Genomic DNA, 16557 nt, shown 5'->3' with positions numbered 1-16557 from the left:
TAGGATTAATGTTTTTATAATTCAACTATTAAATTTATTGATATAATTGGAATATTTTATACTTGACTTGAACGCCAAATCCGGATACTAGATGCTACACTAACTCTAATAACTTAAACAGTACTTTTATCTCGAATTTAATTACATGTTTTAATAACTCAAAATTTTGAAAGTCTATATAATACAAAATGTAACAACCAATTTCTTTGATGTGTCAGAATAATGGTTTCGAGACCACAAAATAAATGTGTGAGTCCATAAATATTATTATTTAATATTTACGAATATTATATGGTGTAATAATAAAATTTGATTTAATAATTTTTGGTTAAATGAAAGAACAATTAGGTTCAAGTGGTAAACCCTAAGTCAAGTGGTTTTAGGAAATGAGGTATCGAGACATCGATTCTATAAACCGAGTCATAAATATTTTTATAAATATTAAAGGAGTGTTATAAAGGTTGTATTAAAGTTTTGTTGAAAAAATTTAATGTTTCGATAGTTAATTAATTAAAAAGGACTAAATCGTAAATGATGTAAAATTTGATCACTATTAGATTTGAGTGATTAAATAGCTTAATGATTACAAGTGGAAGGATTAAAATGGAAAATATACTATTTTATATAGTGGGACGGCAAAAGAGCTTTAAAATTTTGTTTTATTCATGTATTAATGTAAAATAATTAAAAGTAAGTAAAGTAAGTAAACAATTAAAATAAAAGATGGAAATTTCCAATTGTCTTCTTCATTTCTTCTTTAACAAACCGAATACTCTATGACAATTTTCAAGGTTCGGCCATGGTTAAATCTTTGCATGTTAAGTTATTTTTCATCCGTTTCTAATAATTTTTTATATTTTTTTGATTTTATATTTTTGAGATCGTTGCAATTAGGTTTAGTTAGCCTGTACCTTGGTTTTTGAAATTGTTAAAGATTTTGAATGTTGTCATTAATGAATCTTTGTGATTTTAGATGTTAAATGAAGAATTTGAAGTGTTAGTTGGTATTTAAAAGTATTTTGTTAAGTGATTTTTGATGAATTTGTCGATTAGGAACTAAATTGTTGAAATAGTAATAGTTCAAAGACTTGATGTGAAATTTTTGCAAAAATGGGTTGAAATGGAAGCTATGAATATTCAGTTGGCATGGGTTTTCAATAAAAATGGTTAATTTGCATGTTTAGGCTCAAGGACTAAATTGAATAAAAGTAAAATGTTGGGGGCAATTTTCTAAAAATTTTAAAAATGAATAAATTTGTATAAAATAAATTAGTTTTACTATCTAAATTAATGAATTGAATGAAATTATTAATTTAGATCAAGAACGAGTGAAATATCGAGGAGAAGGAAAAATTACTAAATAGCCCATGTACTTTGTCATTTCAGCAATTTAGTCGGGTAAGTGCGTACAGTTTAAAATTTAGCATCTACATGATATATTGGATAATATGAAATAATATAGTAGATATATTTGATTATAAATGTGTAAGTTATTTGAGAAAATTTTGTTGATATTCAATACTTGGATCGGATTGAACGCGGGGTAGAGTACAATCAAGATATGGTGTGTTATGGGGGACTAGAGTAGAGATTCTTGTGGAAACTGTTTTCCCAAGTGGATCGAGGTTCAACGTTTGTTGCGAAATCTCGTGTTACACTCTTTGTTTTGGTGTGTTTTGGATGGATAGCTCTTATGAGCATTGGTGTGTTCCGGATGGATTAGCTCTTATGAGCATTGGTGTGTTCCGGATGGATTAGCTCTTATGAGCATCTGGTGTGTTTCGGTTGGATTATCAATGTACTCGTATCCGTAAGTATTTCATCGGATTGTAAATCTCGGTAAAGTAACTTGTTTAGTGATTTTGATAGACTTGTCATATATTTGAGTTTGAGTAGAATGTTACAATTCACCGGTTGAGATTGTGGATGACAGGAACACATATGGTTAATTTTTATGTTTATACTTTGTACTATGCAAATGAAAAGAGTAAAGAAAAGGAATAAAAAGGTAATGTTCAATGAAAGTACGTTTATGTTCATGAAATTGATGATTTCAAACAATGTTGCTCATGTATATGACTTACCTTATGTTATTTCAAGTGATTTACGAGTTGATGAACTAACATGTGTTGTGGATAATGCTTAGGCTTATGCCAAGCTTAAGATTGAATTATATCATGCTTAATCTTAATGATGTACATTGAAATGGTAAGTGTTCAAATGGAAATATGCTTATGTTCATGAAAAGGTAGTATAAATCAAAAGATGAAATTTCTTATAAAATGATTTGTCATGTAGTTGATCCCAGAAGAGTTGTGATAAACTGTAATATATACATATTTTTACCCCATGCTTGACATATTTATGAATGATTTTTCCTTGGTTTTAGTGAATTTGATACTCCTAATTCTTTAATTTCATGTTTTATACTCAGGAGAGCTTAGGATAGCAAAAAGAGCGAGAAACGGGCCAAAAACGAACAAATTGGGCCTAAATCAGTGTTTCACACGGCCTAGGCACTTCCACACAGGTGATCCACATGCCCGTGTATGAGACACGGGTAGACCACATGCCCATGTGTCATGGCCGTGTCGACTAAGAACCAACTCAGTATTGCACACGGCCTAAGCACCTTCACACTGGCGTGGCACACGGCTTTGTCTATGCTGAGCCCAAGCCTAGTTCTATTCAGAAAAATGGCACTTTTGAGGGTTTTGAAGCATTCTAAAGCCTATATAAACACCCTAGAAGAGGATTAGAGGGAGACATAGAGTTGGAGGCAGAAAATACTCGCGATTAGCCATCGGAATCACCTCGGAGCCAGGATCTACATCAAGACTGAAGATTTCCATCCAATTTCCTAGAAGTTCTTGGGTTTTCTTTATGTTTTGTTGTTTTCCAAACTTTGAAATGTTTTCCATTATTATTATGAACTAAACTCCCTAAATACCTAAGGGAGATGAACCCTATGACGAATCTTATTATGCTTTGATTTATATGATAAATACTTGTTCTTATTCTTAATTATGAGTTTTAATTCTTACTTTAATATTTCAGGATATTAATCCAGGTTTTTGATGTGCTTATTCAGTGCAGCAAAAGTCCCTGTTTAAGAGTAGATCATTCATAATTAAGCAGAGTTGAATGTAATCCTAGAGATAGGACGACATAAATCTGCCGGATTAGTGGGGATCCACAGATCGAGTTAATGCGAAAATAGAGGTTTTAATTAGAAAAATATTTCAATTAATCAACCTAGAGTCAGTTGTTCTTAGTCTTGAGAGAGATATTAACATAAATTAGAGATTTCTAAGGAATAAGTCAAGTGAGTAAATTGTCTAAGTCAAAGGTAATAAGTGAATCTAGGTGGATTCTTTCTTGGGTATTGTCTTCTCAAGTGGTTTTCTTAAAAGTATTTTCCAACTTTCGCCTCTGCCTTGATATTAGATAAATTAGAAAATTAGTTTAGTTTAAAAACACCCTTAAATTCTTAGGCTAGATAATAAAAAGAGAGTAACTACTAGTACTTTTAGTCCTCGTGGATACGATATTCCGGTCTCACCATAACTATACTACTGTTTGATAGGTGCGCTTGCCTTAAGTCGAATTATTAGTTAGTTTTATGACCATCAAGTTTTTGGCGCCGTTACCGGGGAACTAAGATATTAGGAACGCTTAATTTTTATTACTTTAGTCATTATTTTTTCTTTATTTAATTTTGTTTTTATTTACTAAATTTTCTTTTATTTTCTTCTGATAGGTTTTTTTTATAGTTTATGACTAGAAGGAACTCGTCAAAACCATTACTTTTTGATAGTGAGATCGAAAGCACAGCTCGCAGAAATCGAAGAGAAATAAGGCGAAGCCTACAATACATAGAGGAAGGGAAAGAGAACGATATTCACACCATAACTGAGGAGATGACTGATAATCAGAATAATTCGCTACCCCCTGTGGTTGCTGCAAACCTAGTAAATCAGGATCCTACCCCTCGTACTATGTATTATTATGCTAAACCTACTTTAACAGAAACTGAATCGAGCATAGTTAGGCCTGTTGTTGCTGCAAATAATTTTGAACTGAAAGCTAACACGATTCAAATGATACAACAGTTTGTTCAGTTTGATGGTTTGCAGGACGAGGATCCAAACACTCATTTGGCAAATTTTTTGGAATTCTGCGACACCTTTAAAATCAATGGCGTTTCTGATGATGCCATTCGCCTTTGGTTATTTCCCTTTTCATTGAGAAATAAAGCTAAACAGTGGTTAAACTCGTTACCAAGAGGGTCAATCACTATTTGGGAACAAGTGACCAAAAAATTTTTACTTAAATATTTTCCACCGGCTAAAACGGCTAAATTAAGGAATGATATTACTTCTTTTGTGCAGATGGATTTAGAAACACTTAAAGATGCATGGGAGAGATACAAGAACCTACTGCAAAGGTGCCCTCACCATGGGTTACCTTTATGGCTGCAGGTTCAAACCTTTTACAACGGTGTGAACCCCTCAACAAGACAACTTATCGACGCAGTCGTCGGTGGAATATTAAACAACAAAACACCTAAAAAGGCTTATGAATTTATTGAAGAGATGTCACTGAATAACTATCAGTGGCAAGTTATGAGAACAAAGCCGACAAAAGAAGCCGATGTTTTCAACCTCAACGCGGTCACTGTGCTATCAAACCAGGTAGAACTTTTAAATAAAAAGATTGATGGTTTATATGGTTCTACTCAGGTACATCCAGTGATGAGTTGTGATTCAAATGGAGGAATGCACAACCCAGATTATCCACTCTTCAACCCTGGCACTGAGGACGAACAAGTCCACTATATGGATAATAGCTCTAGACCTCAAAATAACCCGTATAGTAACACTTATAATGCAGGTTGGAGGAACCATCCCGATTTCTCGTGCGGTGGTCAAGGAAATCAAAGGCCACAACATCCTCCGGGTTTTCAACAACCACCTTACCAGCAGGAAAAGAAACCGAACCTTGAGGAAATGCTAATGAAATTCATAGCGATATCTGAAACACATTTCTAAAACACCGAGACAACTCTTAAAAATCAGCAAGCATCAATTCAAGGGCTCGAGAATCAAATAGGCCAGTTGGCAAAGATGATTTCTAAACGACCACAAGGTAGTTTGCCAAGTAATACTGAAAATAACCCAAGGGCGCAGCTTAATGCAATTACTATTCGAGATGAAGAAGGGTTAGTTGAACCTAAACCAAAATCGAAACACAGATTTGTGGTAAGTAAAGGTAAAGATGAGGTGGACCACAGTGAGCAAAAATCGGTAAGTAGAGAATATAAACCTCGTATACCATATCCTAATATGACAAGGAAAGACCACACAGATGAACAATTTGGTAAATTCCTTAAGTTATTAAAGAAATTACATATTAACTTATCGTTTTTTGAAGCTCTTTCGCAGATGCCAAATGCAGTTAAATTTTTAAAGGAGTTTTTAGCAAATTAGCAGAAGTTGGATGATACATCGTGTAATGACCCGAATTTTACCGATACTGGAAAAGTGTAATTTCGAGTCTTCGTTTATGAAAAATGGATTCGTAAATATTTATTAAAAATATTTACGAAGTTAAGTAAGCGATTAATTGAAGTCTAATAAAGTGAATTTAGCTTAATTAGGAATAATTAAGTAGAAGGATTAAATTGAATAAAGAATAAAAGTTTAATTATAGACTAAAGAAAAGTGACGGGACTAAATAACCAAATAAGCTAAAGTGAATGCCAAGTGTGTGATAAAATAAAGGACATGTGTAATTAATATAATACATACATTTGTAATACATGTATGTATTTGCTTAATATTTAAGTAAATAATTAATACATTTTTATTATTAAATTGCTATTAGGTGATAAATAAATAAAAGAAAGACAAATGTATGGTAATAAATGGATACACATGTATTAATAAAAATACATACATTTTTTCATATATGTATTTAAGTATTACTAGATATTTATCAATTAAAGAATTATATTATGAGATAATTAGATAAGTAAATAAATTAATTATGACAAATGTAGAGTGATGATTGGTACAAGTGTAATAATGTGTATGTATACAAATGTTTAATAAAGAATTGTTATTTAAAATATATTTATTAAATTAATTATTATATTATATAAAGTAAAGGAAATAAAAGAAAAAGAATAGAAAAGGAAGGAAAGGATGAAACGAAACAAAGAAGAAATAGGGGAGAAAGAAAGAAAGAAAAAGAAAAAGAAAAATTTGGGGTCTTAAGGTTTAAAGTCACTTTGGTAAGTCACTTTGGTAAGTCAATTTAATTCCTTTTCTTATAATTTTTGAGTTCCTGGAATCCTAAAGGTAAATACTACTTGATTTAAGCTAATATTTTAAAAGATAGTTGATTTTTAGATATAGTTTATGTTTTTAGATATAGTTTATGTTAAATAAAATGATGAATTAAAGGCTAAATTGATAGAAATTCAAGTTAGAAATGATATAAGGATTAAATCGTAAAGAAAGAATTAAGTTTCGACATGGTAAGGATTAAATTAAAGGGAATTCAAAATTGAAGTTTTATGTTGAATATGAAAAGCTGGAAATTACTTTAAAGAAAGTATAAAGATGAAAACTAGGTTAATTTTGAAGAAAGAAAAAGGTTATGGTGATGGGACTAAAATGGAATTTATGAAAAAGTTACATGGAAAATTAGAGAATATGATATTAATGATCTTAAATGTTGTGTTAATTTTTCCGTAGCTAATATAGCGCCGAAAGTGTCATCGAGGAAAGGGAAAAAGAAAAGGGACGAGGATATCGAGTGGACTCAAGCATTACAATTTGTATTTCTATAAACCGAACTTAATATTTATTTGTTATGATAGTATTTAAATTGTTGAGAAATGAAAATTTTGAATGTATGATTATTAAAAAAATGATGAATTAATAGGAATATTGTATTGAAATTGAATTACATGTGATTTAATATGAAAAAGTATTGAAATGAAGTAAAATTAAATTAAGAAGGGAAATTGAAAATTGGAAGTTGACTGAAATCCCTATTAACAATGTCTGGCTAGTCGGATATAGTTGGCATGCCATAGGATCAGTGGAGTTAGGGATATTCCAACTTTATGTCGATGAGACACTTTATGTGTCGCCAAACTGTGACTGTTCCAGATTCGTTCCGATGAGGTACTTTGTGTACCGTTACTATGATTGTTACTGTTACTGTTACTATTACCGTTGCAGTGTATTCCAGCTTCGGCCGATGAAACACTGTATTATATCCCTAGTGTGTGGTTGGATTTGGACCAGTGTATCCGTCCAGGTCCGAGTCATGTTAATAGGGGTAACTAAAAGTATTAAAGACTGTTTGCTACGGAATAATTGACTGTTACCGAATAAATGACTGTTATTGTATAACTGTCTGTTATAGAGTAACTGAATGCTACTGAAGAAATGATTATAATAGTATAATTAATTGTTGATGAATGATTGAATGTTCTGTATGAAACCAATAAATTGGTTGATAAATATTGACTGTTAACTGTTATGTATTAATGGATAACTAATGTAGACCGAATTAAATGGTAAAATTTATAAGTTATGAAGTGAAGTTAAGCGATTGAATTATAAAGACTGTGACGTAAAAAGCTAAAGCTCGAATACATATATGAATGACAAATATTATTGTTTTATTGATTTATGAAATTACTGTAAAAGTTGCATGATTTTATGCAAATGTTATATTTTTTTTATATATACTATTAAGTATTTAGTTTATAGAAATACCATTGAGTTTATACTCAGCGTACGGTTGTTTTCGTGTGTAGGTTAAGCTAAAGAAAGATCGTCGAATTAGCATCTTAAGCCGATCCCGAACTCAACAAGGTAAAATATGTTAATTGTTGATAATGGCATGTACCTAGGCTATTAAGTTCCTAGAGTAAAAATGTTTAAGAATGGTTTAAAAATGTTAGGTTATAAAATGAAATATGCATGCTTGAAAGTTAATATAAGTAGGTTGTTTAAGATTGTACACAAAAATCTTAAGTCAATCTAGACTGTGGTACCGCTGAGAGTACATTGGTTGAATGTCTTATTGTAACGTTGGGTTAGCATTAAATATGTTTAATCGAGTTCTAATCATGTTGAAAGTCGGTAAAAATTGTTATCTTAAAGCTTAAGTTTTTACAGGGTTAGTAACTTGCAAAACAAAGCTCATCATAGGTCCACACGGCCAGGTCACACGGGCGTGTGATCAGATCGTGTGAGACACACGGCTCGTGCATGGGCGTGTCGTTAGGCCGTGTGTCCCCTGCACCCAAAATGTTCTCCAGTTAGTATACTGGAAATGCTACACGGGCTAAGTATACAGGCGTGTGCTTTGGCTGTGCGAAATTAACAAATTCTAAAGGAAACAACACGGTGTTCCTACACGGACGTGTAAGAAGGGTACACGGGCGTGTCCCCTAGGTCACATGGACGTGTGACACTGTTCACAAAAGAGAATTTTTAAGTTTTCACGAAAATTTTTATAAGCTTCCGATCGAACGCCGATTGGATTCAAATGTTTATAGTAATCAATATAGGCCCATTTAAGATACAAAATGACATAATTTTAATTTATGTATCATAATTATCCCTGTTTAATGCATAAAAGTATTGTAAAGACTGGTAATGCTCCTTAATCCTGTTCCAGCGACGGGACGGGGTTAAGAGGGTGTTAAATTTAGTAGTATCAGAGCTAACCGAGTTTAGTCGATTCTAGGATTAAGTCAAGTACAGAAAGGAGTTTAGAGGTACATGCCATAATTAAGTCGAAATTGAGTTGGGATCGGATGCTGATATAATTGTTTGTTACTGTTTTATAGTTGAAAATGTTAAATGAATATATTAATGGTATTGATTATGAAATATGTACTGGAGACGAATAGTCTCATGAATTAAACAAAAATTGAGTCGGTAATGTTAAGTGTTAACTCAATGAATAATTGATTACTGAATGCCTAACACGGGTCTCACACGGTCGTGCCCCTTTTTAAACCTCCCCCCAAACCCTAAATTCTATTCTTCTTCTTTTTCCCCCAAATCTCCCCAAACAACTAGCCTTCGCAAGACCTAAAACCACTATTCTGGCCACTGTTTACCGTTACCAAGCGCACTAGCACACCCTCAACTATTCCCTCTACCTTCTCTTCCTAGCCTTTGTACCCATGCTCAAGCCTACCAAGCCATCAGCCCTAGCGCACACTCACCCCTCAACCTTTGCACCGCACCAGCCCCAACCAGCCAAACGCCACGCCCTCACAGCACGCCCCAACACCCATAAAACCCACGTCCGTGCCCTCTTTCTCCCGTGCATAACCCCCCTCTGTGCTCTCTTTCTCCCGTGCACAACTCTCCCCTCCTAGCTTACTTACCCCCTGGACAACCCCCCAGCCTCGTCATCTCGCACCAGCCACCCCTGCCCCACCCACGTTCCACGACCAATCGGTAACCCCTACTGTCGATTCCCATTTTACCCTTCATATTTTTTAATTTAATTTTATTATTTTATTTAGTTATATTATTATTATTTTGCATTATATTTGTTAGTATGGTTATTATTCTTAGTATTTTTTATTAGTTTGCCTGTTTCCATTTTCTGATTCTTTCATTTTTATTTTTACTCTTTGTTTTACCATATTTTACTATGCTTAGTATTAATACAATATGTTCCTATATTCTGTTTTGGATTCATTCCATGATTTTTTTTATTATTCTTTTATATCACTATTTCTAGTCATTAGTGCTATTGTTATGTTCCTATATAGTTTTCTATTATTTTAGTCTTTGCCATGATTACTGTTAGGGCATTTTCTTTCGACTTTTTTTGACTATTCTGGGCTATTTTTGACTTCTGTTATATTCAGCTACAACATGACAAACACATGAGGCAAGAAGACCGCTGTCCTTGCTTTGAAAAAGCGGAAGGGGCCCGGTTCAACTTCCCACTCGAGCGCATCTGCCAAGGCTCGCCACACCTATCTCCGCTTCACTACAAGTCCCCATGAGGACTTATACCAGCTACATCGAGTTCGACCCATCGATTTGGGCCGATACATTGATTGGGCTGCCTTGGAGCAGGTCTGACTCGCCGATGACATGCGTGCTATTATCGCTATGGCTCTATGGGATGATATCATCGAGCCCACTTACACAGAGCTCACCTTGGAGTTTAGTGCTACCTTTTCTGCACAACAGGTCATGATGATTCATAACGAACCCAACACTATTTCTTTCCGCCTTGGTGGCTTGATGCAACACACGAGCGTCCTAGAATTCGACGCTGCTATGGGCCTTTATATAGAGGAGTTCATGTCTACCGAGAACTTCTTCCAGCTTCATTGACACATTCATCATTCCCCTTCATGCAGTTGGACCGATCTCATAGGTGGCCAGACTACATATGACGCAAGTCGCTCGAAGGCGACTTCTCTCCCTCCAGTCTTACGGTGCATCTACGCCTTCCTAGCTCACACTTTGACCGGTCAGAGAGAGAGCACCGGTGTTGTTAGCACTCATGACGCATACTTCCTTTGGAGCATGGCATATGACCATATTATCGATTTAGCATACTTTATTACACTATCATTCTGCCACCAGATTGAATGATATAAGAGGGGCCCTATCTGTCTAGGCCCTTACGTGACTCGTATCACTCGATACTTCGATCTTCTCGACACACTAGAGCAGTCCTCGGCACTTACCTTAGTAGGCCAGATGTCCCTTGAGGGCATTTCGAACATGACACATATGAGGATGATAGAGCGATAATGAGGAGTGGATCCCCCTCAATACCACTTGTTGCATTCTGACACCCAGGATGATGATGAGGACTATCCTGATGATGTTTATCCCCATCACGAGGATTAACCACAGTCTCCATCATCGAGCCACCGCCACGCTTCGTCTACTGTCAGCCTTCGAAGAGTGTCATTCAAAGAGTTTACTGATTTTCGTCAGTACTGTGCTTGGAGGTTCAACAGTATTGATGCAAGGTTCGATAGTATCGATGCGACTTTACAGTAGATTCACGAGCACCTCCATATCGCTCCTCCAGCACCACCGGCTCACGACACCGATGATGAGGACCCTTGAATCCCTTTATTTTATTACTATTTTTATTTTTATTTCCATTTTAATTCTATTTTTTCTTTTATTTATTTTTGAAGACTTATGTTTTATATTTTAAACTCTGCTTATCTTTATGATTATTATCGAAATATCCCTTAATTCTCTTCCACAGTGGTGTTTATTTTCTTGTTAATACCTCAGAATCATGCTTTTTATTCGACTTTATCCATAATTCTCGCTCTCGTTACTCCAAGGATCTCATCCAAATATTTCAGGGCAGTTTCGCTTCTCTCCCTCTCTTCTGATATTATAATTATATTCTTTTTATTTATCTTTGTACATTGAGGACAATGTACATCTTAAGTGTGGGGAGGTTATTTATGTGATTATCAGGAATCCCTGAATTTTTTACTTGTTCTTAAATAATTTTCTCATATCATTACTGGAGTAAATTTTGATTGATCTATGATTTTTTTGATGCGTTTTGAATTGAATCATAAGCAACTGTGCATTGATTGTTTAAACTTTAAGACACTAGTGAATCAAGTACGATAAGTTGAAAATTTTTTTGAGAATTAAAATTTCTAGGTTGTTTCCCTGAAATGAGATATTATCTTGAAGTTTTGAATTTACAGGATTAGAATTAAATACCCATAATTTTTGTGAGATTTTGAGCCTTTTAGAGCATATATCCTTCTTGCTCACTGATTTTATTGATCATATGAGTGCTTAATCATTGAACTTTAAACACATTGAGTGATTTGAGTGAACCTTTAGGGAGAATGTCAATCAATGTCAATTTAGAATTAAAAATAATTACTTAGATAAAGGGGGATGCCCATAATTTTATGATTAAAATGCTCAACTTTGACTATTTGAAACCCTAATGTTATTTTAGTTAAATTTTCAATGTACGACTGCTTGTGGATTATTTGGAAACATTATTGATGAGAATTATAATTTGAGAAGAATTTATTTTGATTGTGAGTTGAGGATTTTGCTTGAGGACAAGCAAATGCTTAAGTATGGGAATATTTGATAAACCGTAATATATATATTTTTACCCTAAGCTTGGCATATTTATGAATGATTTTTCCTTGGTTTTAATGAATTCGATGCTCCTAATCCTTTAATTTCATGTTTTATACTCAGGAGAGCTTAGGATAGCAAAAAGAATGAGAAACGGGCCAAAAATGGATAAATTGGGCCTAAATCAGTGTTTCACACGGCCTAGGCACTTTCACACGGGTGATCCACACGCCCATGTGTGACATATGGGTAGACCACATGCCCGTGTGTTATGGCCGTGTCAATTAAGAACCAACTCAATATTGCACATGGCCTGAGCACCTTCACACGGGCGTGGCACACGGTCGTGTCTCTGCTGAGCCCAAGCCTAGTTCTATTCAGAAAAATGGCACTTTTGAGGGTTTTGAAGCATTCTAAAGCCTATATAAACACCCTAGAAGAGGATTAAAGGGAGACACAGAGTTGGAGGAAGAAAATACTTGCGATTAGCCATCAAAATCACCTCGGAGCCAGGATCTACATCAAGACTGAAGATTTCCATCCAATTTCCTAGAAGTTCTTGGGTTTTCTTTATGTTTTGTTATTTTCCAAACTTTGAGATGTTTTCCATTATTATTATGATCTAAACTCCCTAAATACCTAAGGGAGATGAACCCTATGAGAATTCTTATTATGCTTTGATTTATATGATAAATACTTGTTCTTATTCTTAATTATGAGTTTTAATTCTTGCTTTAATATTTCAGGATATTAATCCAGGTTTTTTATGTGCTTATTCAGTGGAGCAAAGTCCTTGTTTAAGAGTAGATCATTCATAATTAAGAAGAGTTGAATGCAATCCTAGAGATAGGATGACATAAATCTGCCGAATTAGAGTCAAATCTAATAAGGGGATCCACAGATCGAGTTAATGAGACAATAAAGGTTTTAATTAGAAAGAAATTTCAATTAATCAACCTAGAGTCAGTTGTTCTTAGTCTCGAGAGAGATATTAACATAAATTAAAGATTTCTACGGAATAAGTTAAGTGAGTAAATTGTCTAAGTCAAAGGTAATAAGTGAGTCTAGGTGGATTCTTTCTTGGGTTTTGTCTTCTCAATTGGTTTTCTTAAAAGTATTTTCCAACTTTCGCCTCTATCGTGATCTTAGATAAATTAGAAAATTAGTTTAGTTTAAAAACACCCTTAAATTCTTAGGCTAGATAATAAAACGAGAGTAACTACTAGTACTTTTAGTCGTCGTGGATAGATATTCTGGTCTCACCATAACTATACTACTATTCAATAGGTGCGCTTGCCTTAAGTCAAATTATTAGTTAGTTTTACGACCATAAAGTTGTGTATAAATGTACTAACTTGTGTATTGATGATGACGATTAGGCTTGTATTAAACTTGTGGTTATGGTTGATGTTTATGCTTATGTCTTGTGTTATGCAAATGAAACGGGTGAGAAAAGGTAATGAAATGGTAAGTTCACAATTAAGATGTAATGTGATAAGGTAAAAAGGATTGATGAATTAAATAACTTACCTATATGTGAGAAATTTACTTATGCTAAAGGTGAATTTACCTATGTCATGAATAATCACAATAATTCCTGAATTGATAATGTAATTAAGCTTATTTTAAGTAAATGGAAAAAATGGAATGGTTCATCATTTTAAGAAAAGATTGATAAGTATGTAGTACAACTTATAAGATCTTATTATGTTATGAATTGAAAGTATATGTGAGTTGATGGTTATATAGTTTGATAAATCTTATGGCATTGGTAAAGCTTTACATTTTTCATATAAAGTTCATATTTATGATGAAAGTTTATGTTTAATATTCATACGAGCTTACTAAGCATTCATTGCTTACGTAGTTTTTTTCTTTTCATTTACAGATTATCAGAAGCTCAATTGGTTTGAAAGTTTTTCGGAGACCTATTACACTATCTAGCAATTATATCGATAGTTTTTGATATCTTGGTCAAGGTTATAATGTGTATAGGTGAACTTATATATAAGATTTAGTTGGTGTATATGGTATGTAAAGGTTACCTTGAATTTGTGGTACTTTTGGTACTTTGATGCCTTGATGGTTGGTGTTATTTGTAATACCTCTTACCCGTATTCCACGCCAAGACAAGGTACGAGGCGTTCCTAGACTTAAACACATACATACAAACATTTTCGGGTCATAAAATTTCGTTCAAATTGAAAATTTCAAACTTCCTCTCAATGTCCCTTATATGAACCTACGGGGCCCAAAACACGCTTGGAAAACGATTTAGGAATAAACTGAACACTTTTGAAAACTTTGAATAATTCAATGCAAATAGGGTCACACACTTGTGTGGGAGGGCGACATGCTTGTGTTTCCTCTTAAGATGGCCATGTTGGAGGCCGGTGTAGCTCACACGGCCTGAACCTATCGGGACACGTCCGTGTCCCTATCTCGTGTGGATTTATTTCTCAATTTGAACCTACAGAGGTTTTCACACGGCCTCGCACACGCCCATGTCCATAGCCTGTGTCCCTCACATGGCCATGATACGTCCGTGTACTAAAACCTTGACATTCTGTTTTTGACGACCATTTTGGGGCACATGGCCAAGGTATACGCTAGTGTGCTAGGCCGTATGGTGAATTTAATTTCGCATTAAGGTGCAAACTTCACATGACCTGGGCACATGCCCATGTACTATGGCCATGTCCTCCACAAGGTTGAGACATACGGCCATGTCTCCACCCGTGTGGTCACGACGGGGCATACTGTTTTCCCAAATTTAGGTGCAGGGGACACACGGCTTAACTACACGCCCATGGGGCAGGCCGTGTGGCACACAGTGTGTGTCTGCCTGTGTGGACAAAAACAAGGCTATCTACCAGGCCTTTTTGCCACCCTTACTTGCACCGACCTACACAACATCAAACATCTCCAATCCAAGCATACACATACCTAAAACAGCCACACATCGATTCTAAGCTATATTCTATCACATACAATATCTCCTACTTATCAATACAAACCATGCAATAACCACAACCATGAAGATTATCATTAAATGCATTTAGCAATAATAAATATTAGCCACCATCCATGGCCTTATACAAAATGAACCAACCTTCAATACAAGCCAACATATTTGGCTAAAACAATATGACACTTAGCAAAAAGACCAAGTCCCTATACCTGCCATACTCAAAATGATAAATCTAACTATACCAAATATTCTGATTGATAGTGTAATCGAGCCTTCGACGTCCTTTGATCCCCGAGTTAGCTTGGTGATGCTATAAGAAAATGGAAAGAAAATGGAGTAAGCATAAAGCTTAGTAAGTTGCATGTAAGTAAGTAACAACATCAACCATGCATCTTTAAACACATAGCATATTATAAACCAGCACAACATTCTTGATTTAACAATGGTAGATTTATTATATTTACACATCACAAGTATAAGCCAAAGATTTCAAGATAGTCCCCAAAATCATTCTCATAGATAGAACTTGCTCAATTTCATCCTTACCATTAAGGCATCATAACTAGGCTCATATCTATTCCTAAGGTTCAACCGGGAGTTTACGGCATTAAATTTCACCATGCATTACTCATAAAAGTATTCAACCATATCATACAAAATCAATCATTCAATACATAATAACGATAAAGCTGCAGTATTTACATACAACTTACCTCGGTATACAAAAAGTGGGCGACTAGATTGAATTAGTCTACTAACTTGGTCTTCCCCCAGTCTAGGTTCGGATTTCGTATTTCTTGATCTAAAATGATAAAATTCACTAATTTAATCATCACATTAATCAAGACATTTCATAATTCATATTTTGGCAAAATGATCATTTTGCCATTAGATTTTCACAAAATTACTATTTTGCCCCAAGGCTCGGAAATCAATTTTCATCAAATTTCCTCATTAACCAAGCCTAGCCGAATCTGTTTTAAGCTTATTTCAACTCAAAAATCCAATTATTTCACACCTTTACTACTTATTTTGTAACTTTTACAAAATGGTCCTTTTTAGGGGTTTTCATGAAAACCACTTCACAAAAGTTGTTTAATTAACAACCATAATTCATTTTCTTCCATAAAATTTCAGAAATCAACACGATTACTATCATGGCAAAACCCTAGACCCTCAACCATTTTGCAAAATTGTAACACTCCTAACCCGAATCCTATCGCCGAATTTAGGCTAAGAGGTATTACCGAGCTAAACATTAAATTTCTCATTCACATTATCAATCAACAAAAACAGAGATCGAACTGAATACATATTGGTTTTTAAGTTATAAATGCCATTTTCATATGGCCAAAATATTTACAGTTACAAAACATAGTTATCAACAGTCTAACCTATACATGCCACATCTAGACCAAAGAATAACTGTACCAA

At 34.4% G+C, this 16557-nt stretch overlaps 1 non-coding gene across 1 annotated transcript; it reads right to left on the bottom strand.

Moving 5' to 3' along the window:
• Positions 1 to 4358: 4358 nt before the first annotated feature.
• Positions 4359 to 4465, bottom strand: LOC121206332 (small nucleolar RNA R71). Its single transcript, XR_005901409.1, has one exon. It is a non-coding gene; the product is annotated as a small nucleolar RNA R71 (small nucleolar RNA).
• Positions 4466 to 16557: the final 12092 nt, after the last annotated feature.

The sequence above is a fragment of the Gossypium hirsutum genome, chromosome A01 (assembly GCF_007990345.1).
Source record: "Gossypium hirsutum isolate 1008001.06 chromosome A01, Gossypium_hirsutum_v2.1, whole genome shotgun sequence".
Lineage (NCBI taxonomy): Eukaryota > Viridiplantae > Streptophyta > Magnoliopsida > Malvales > Malvaceae > Gossypium > Gossypium hirsutum.
Note: the sequence above shows the minus strand (reverse complement) of the source record. Positions and strands in the feature narration are given on the sequence as shown.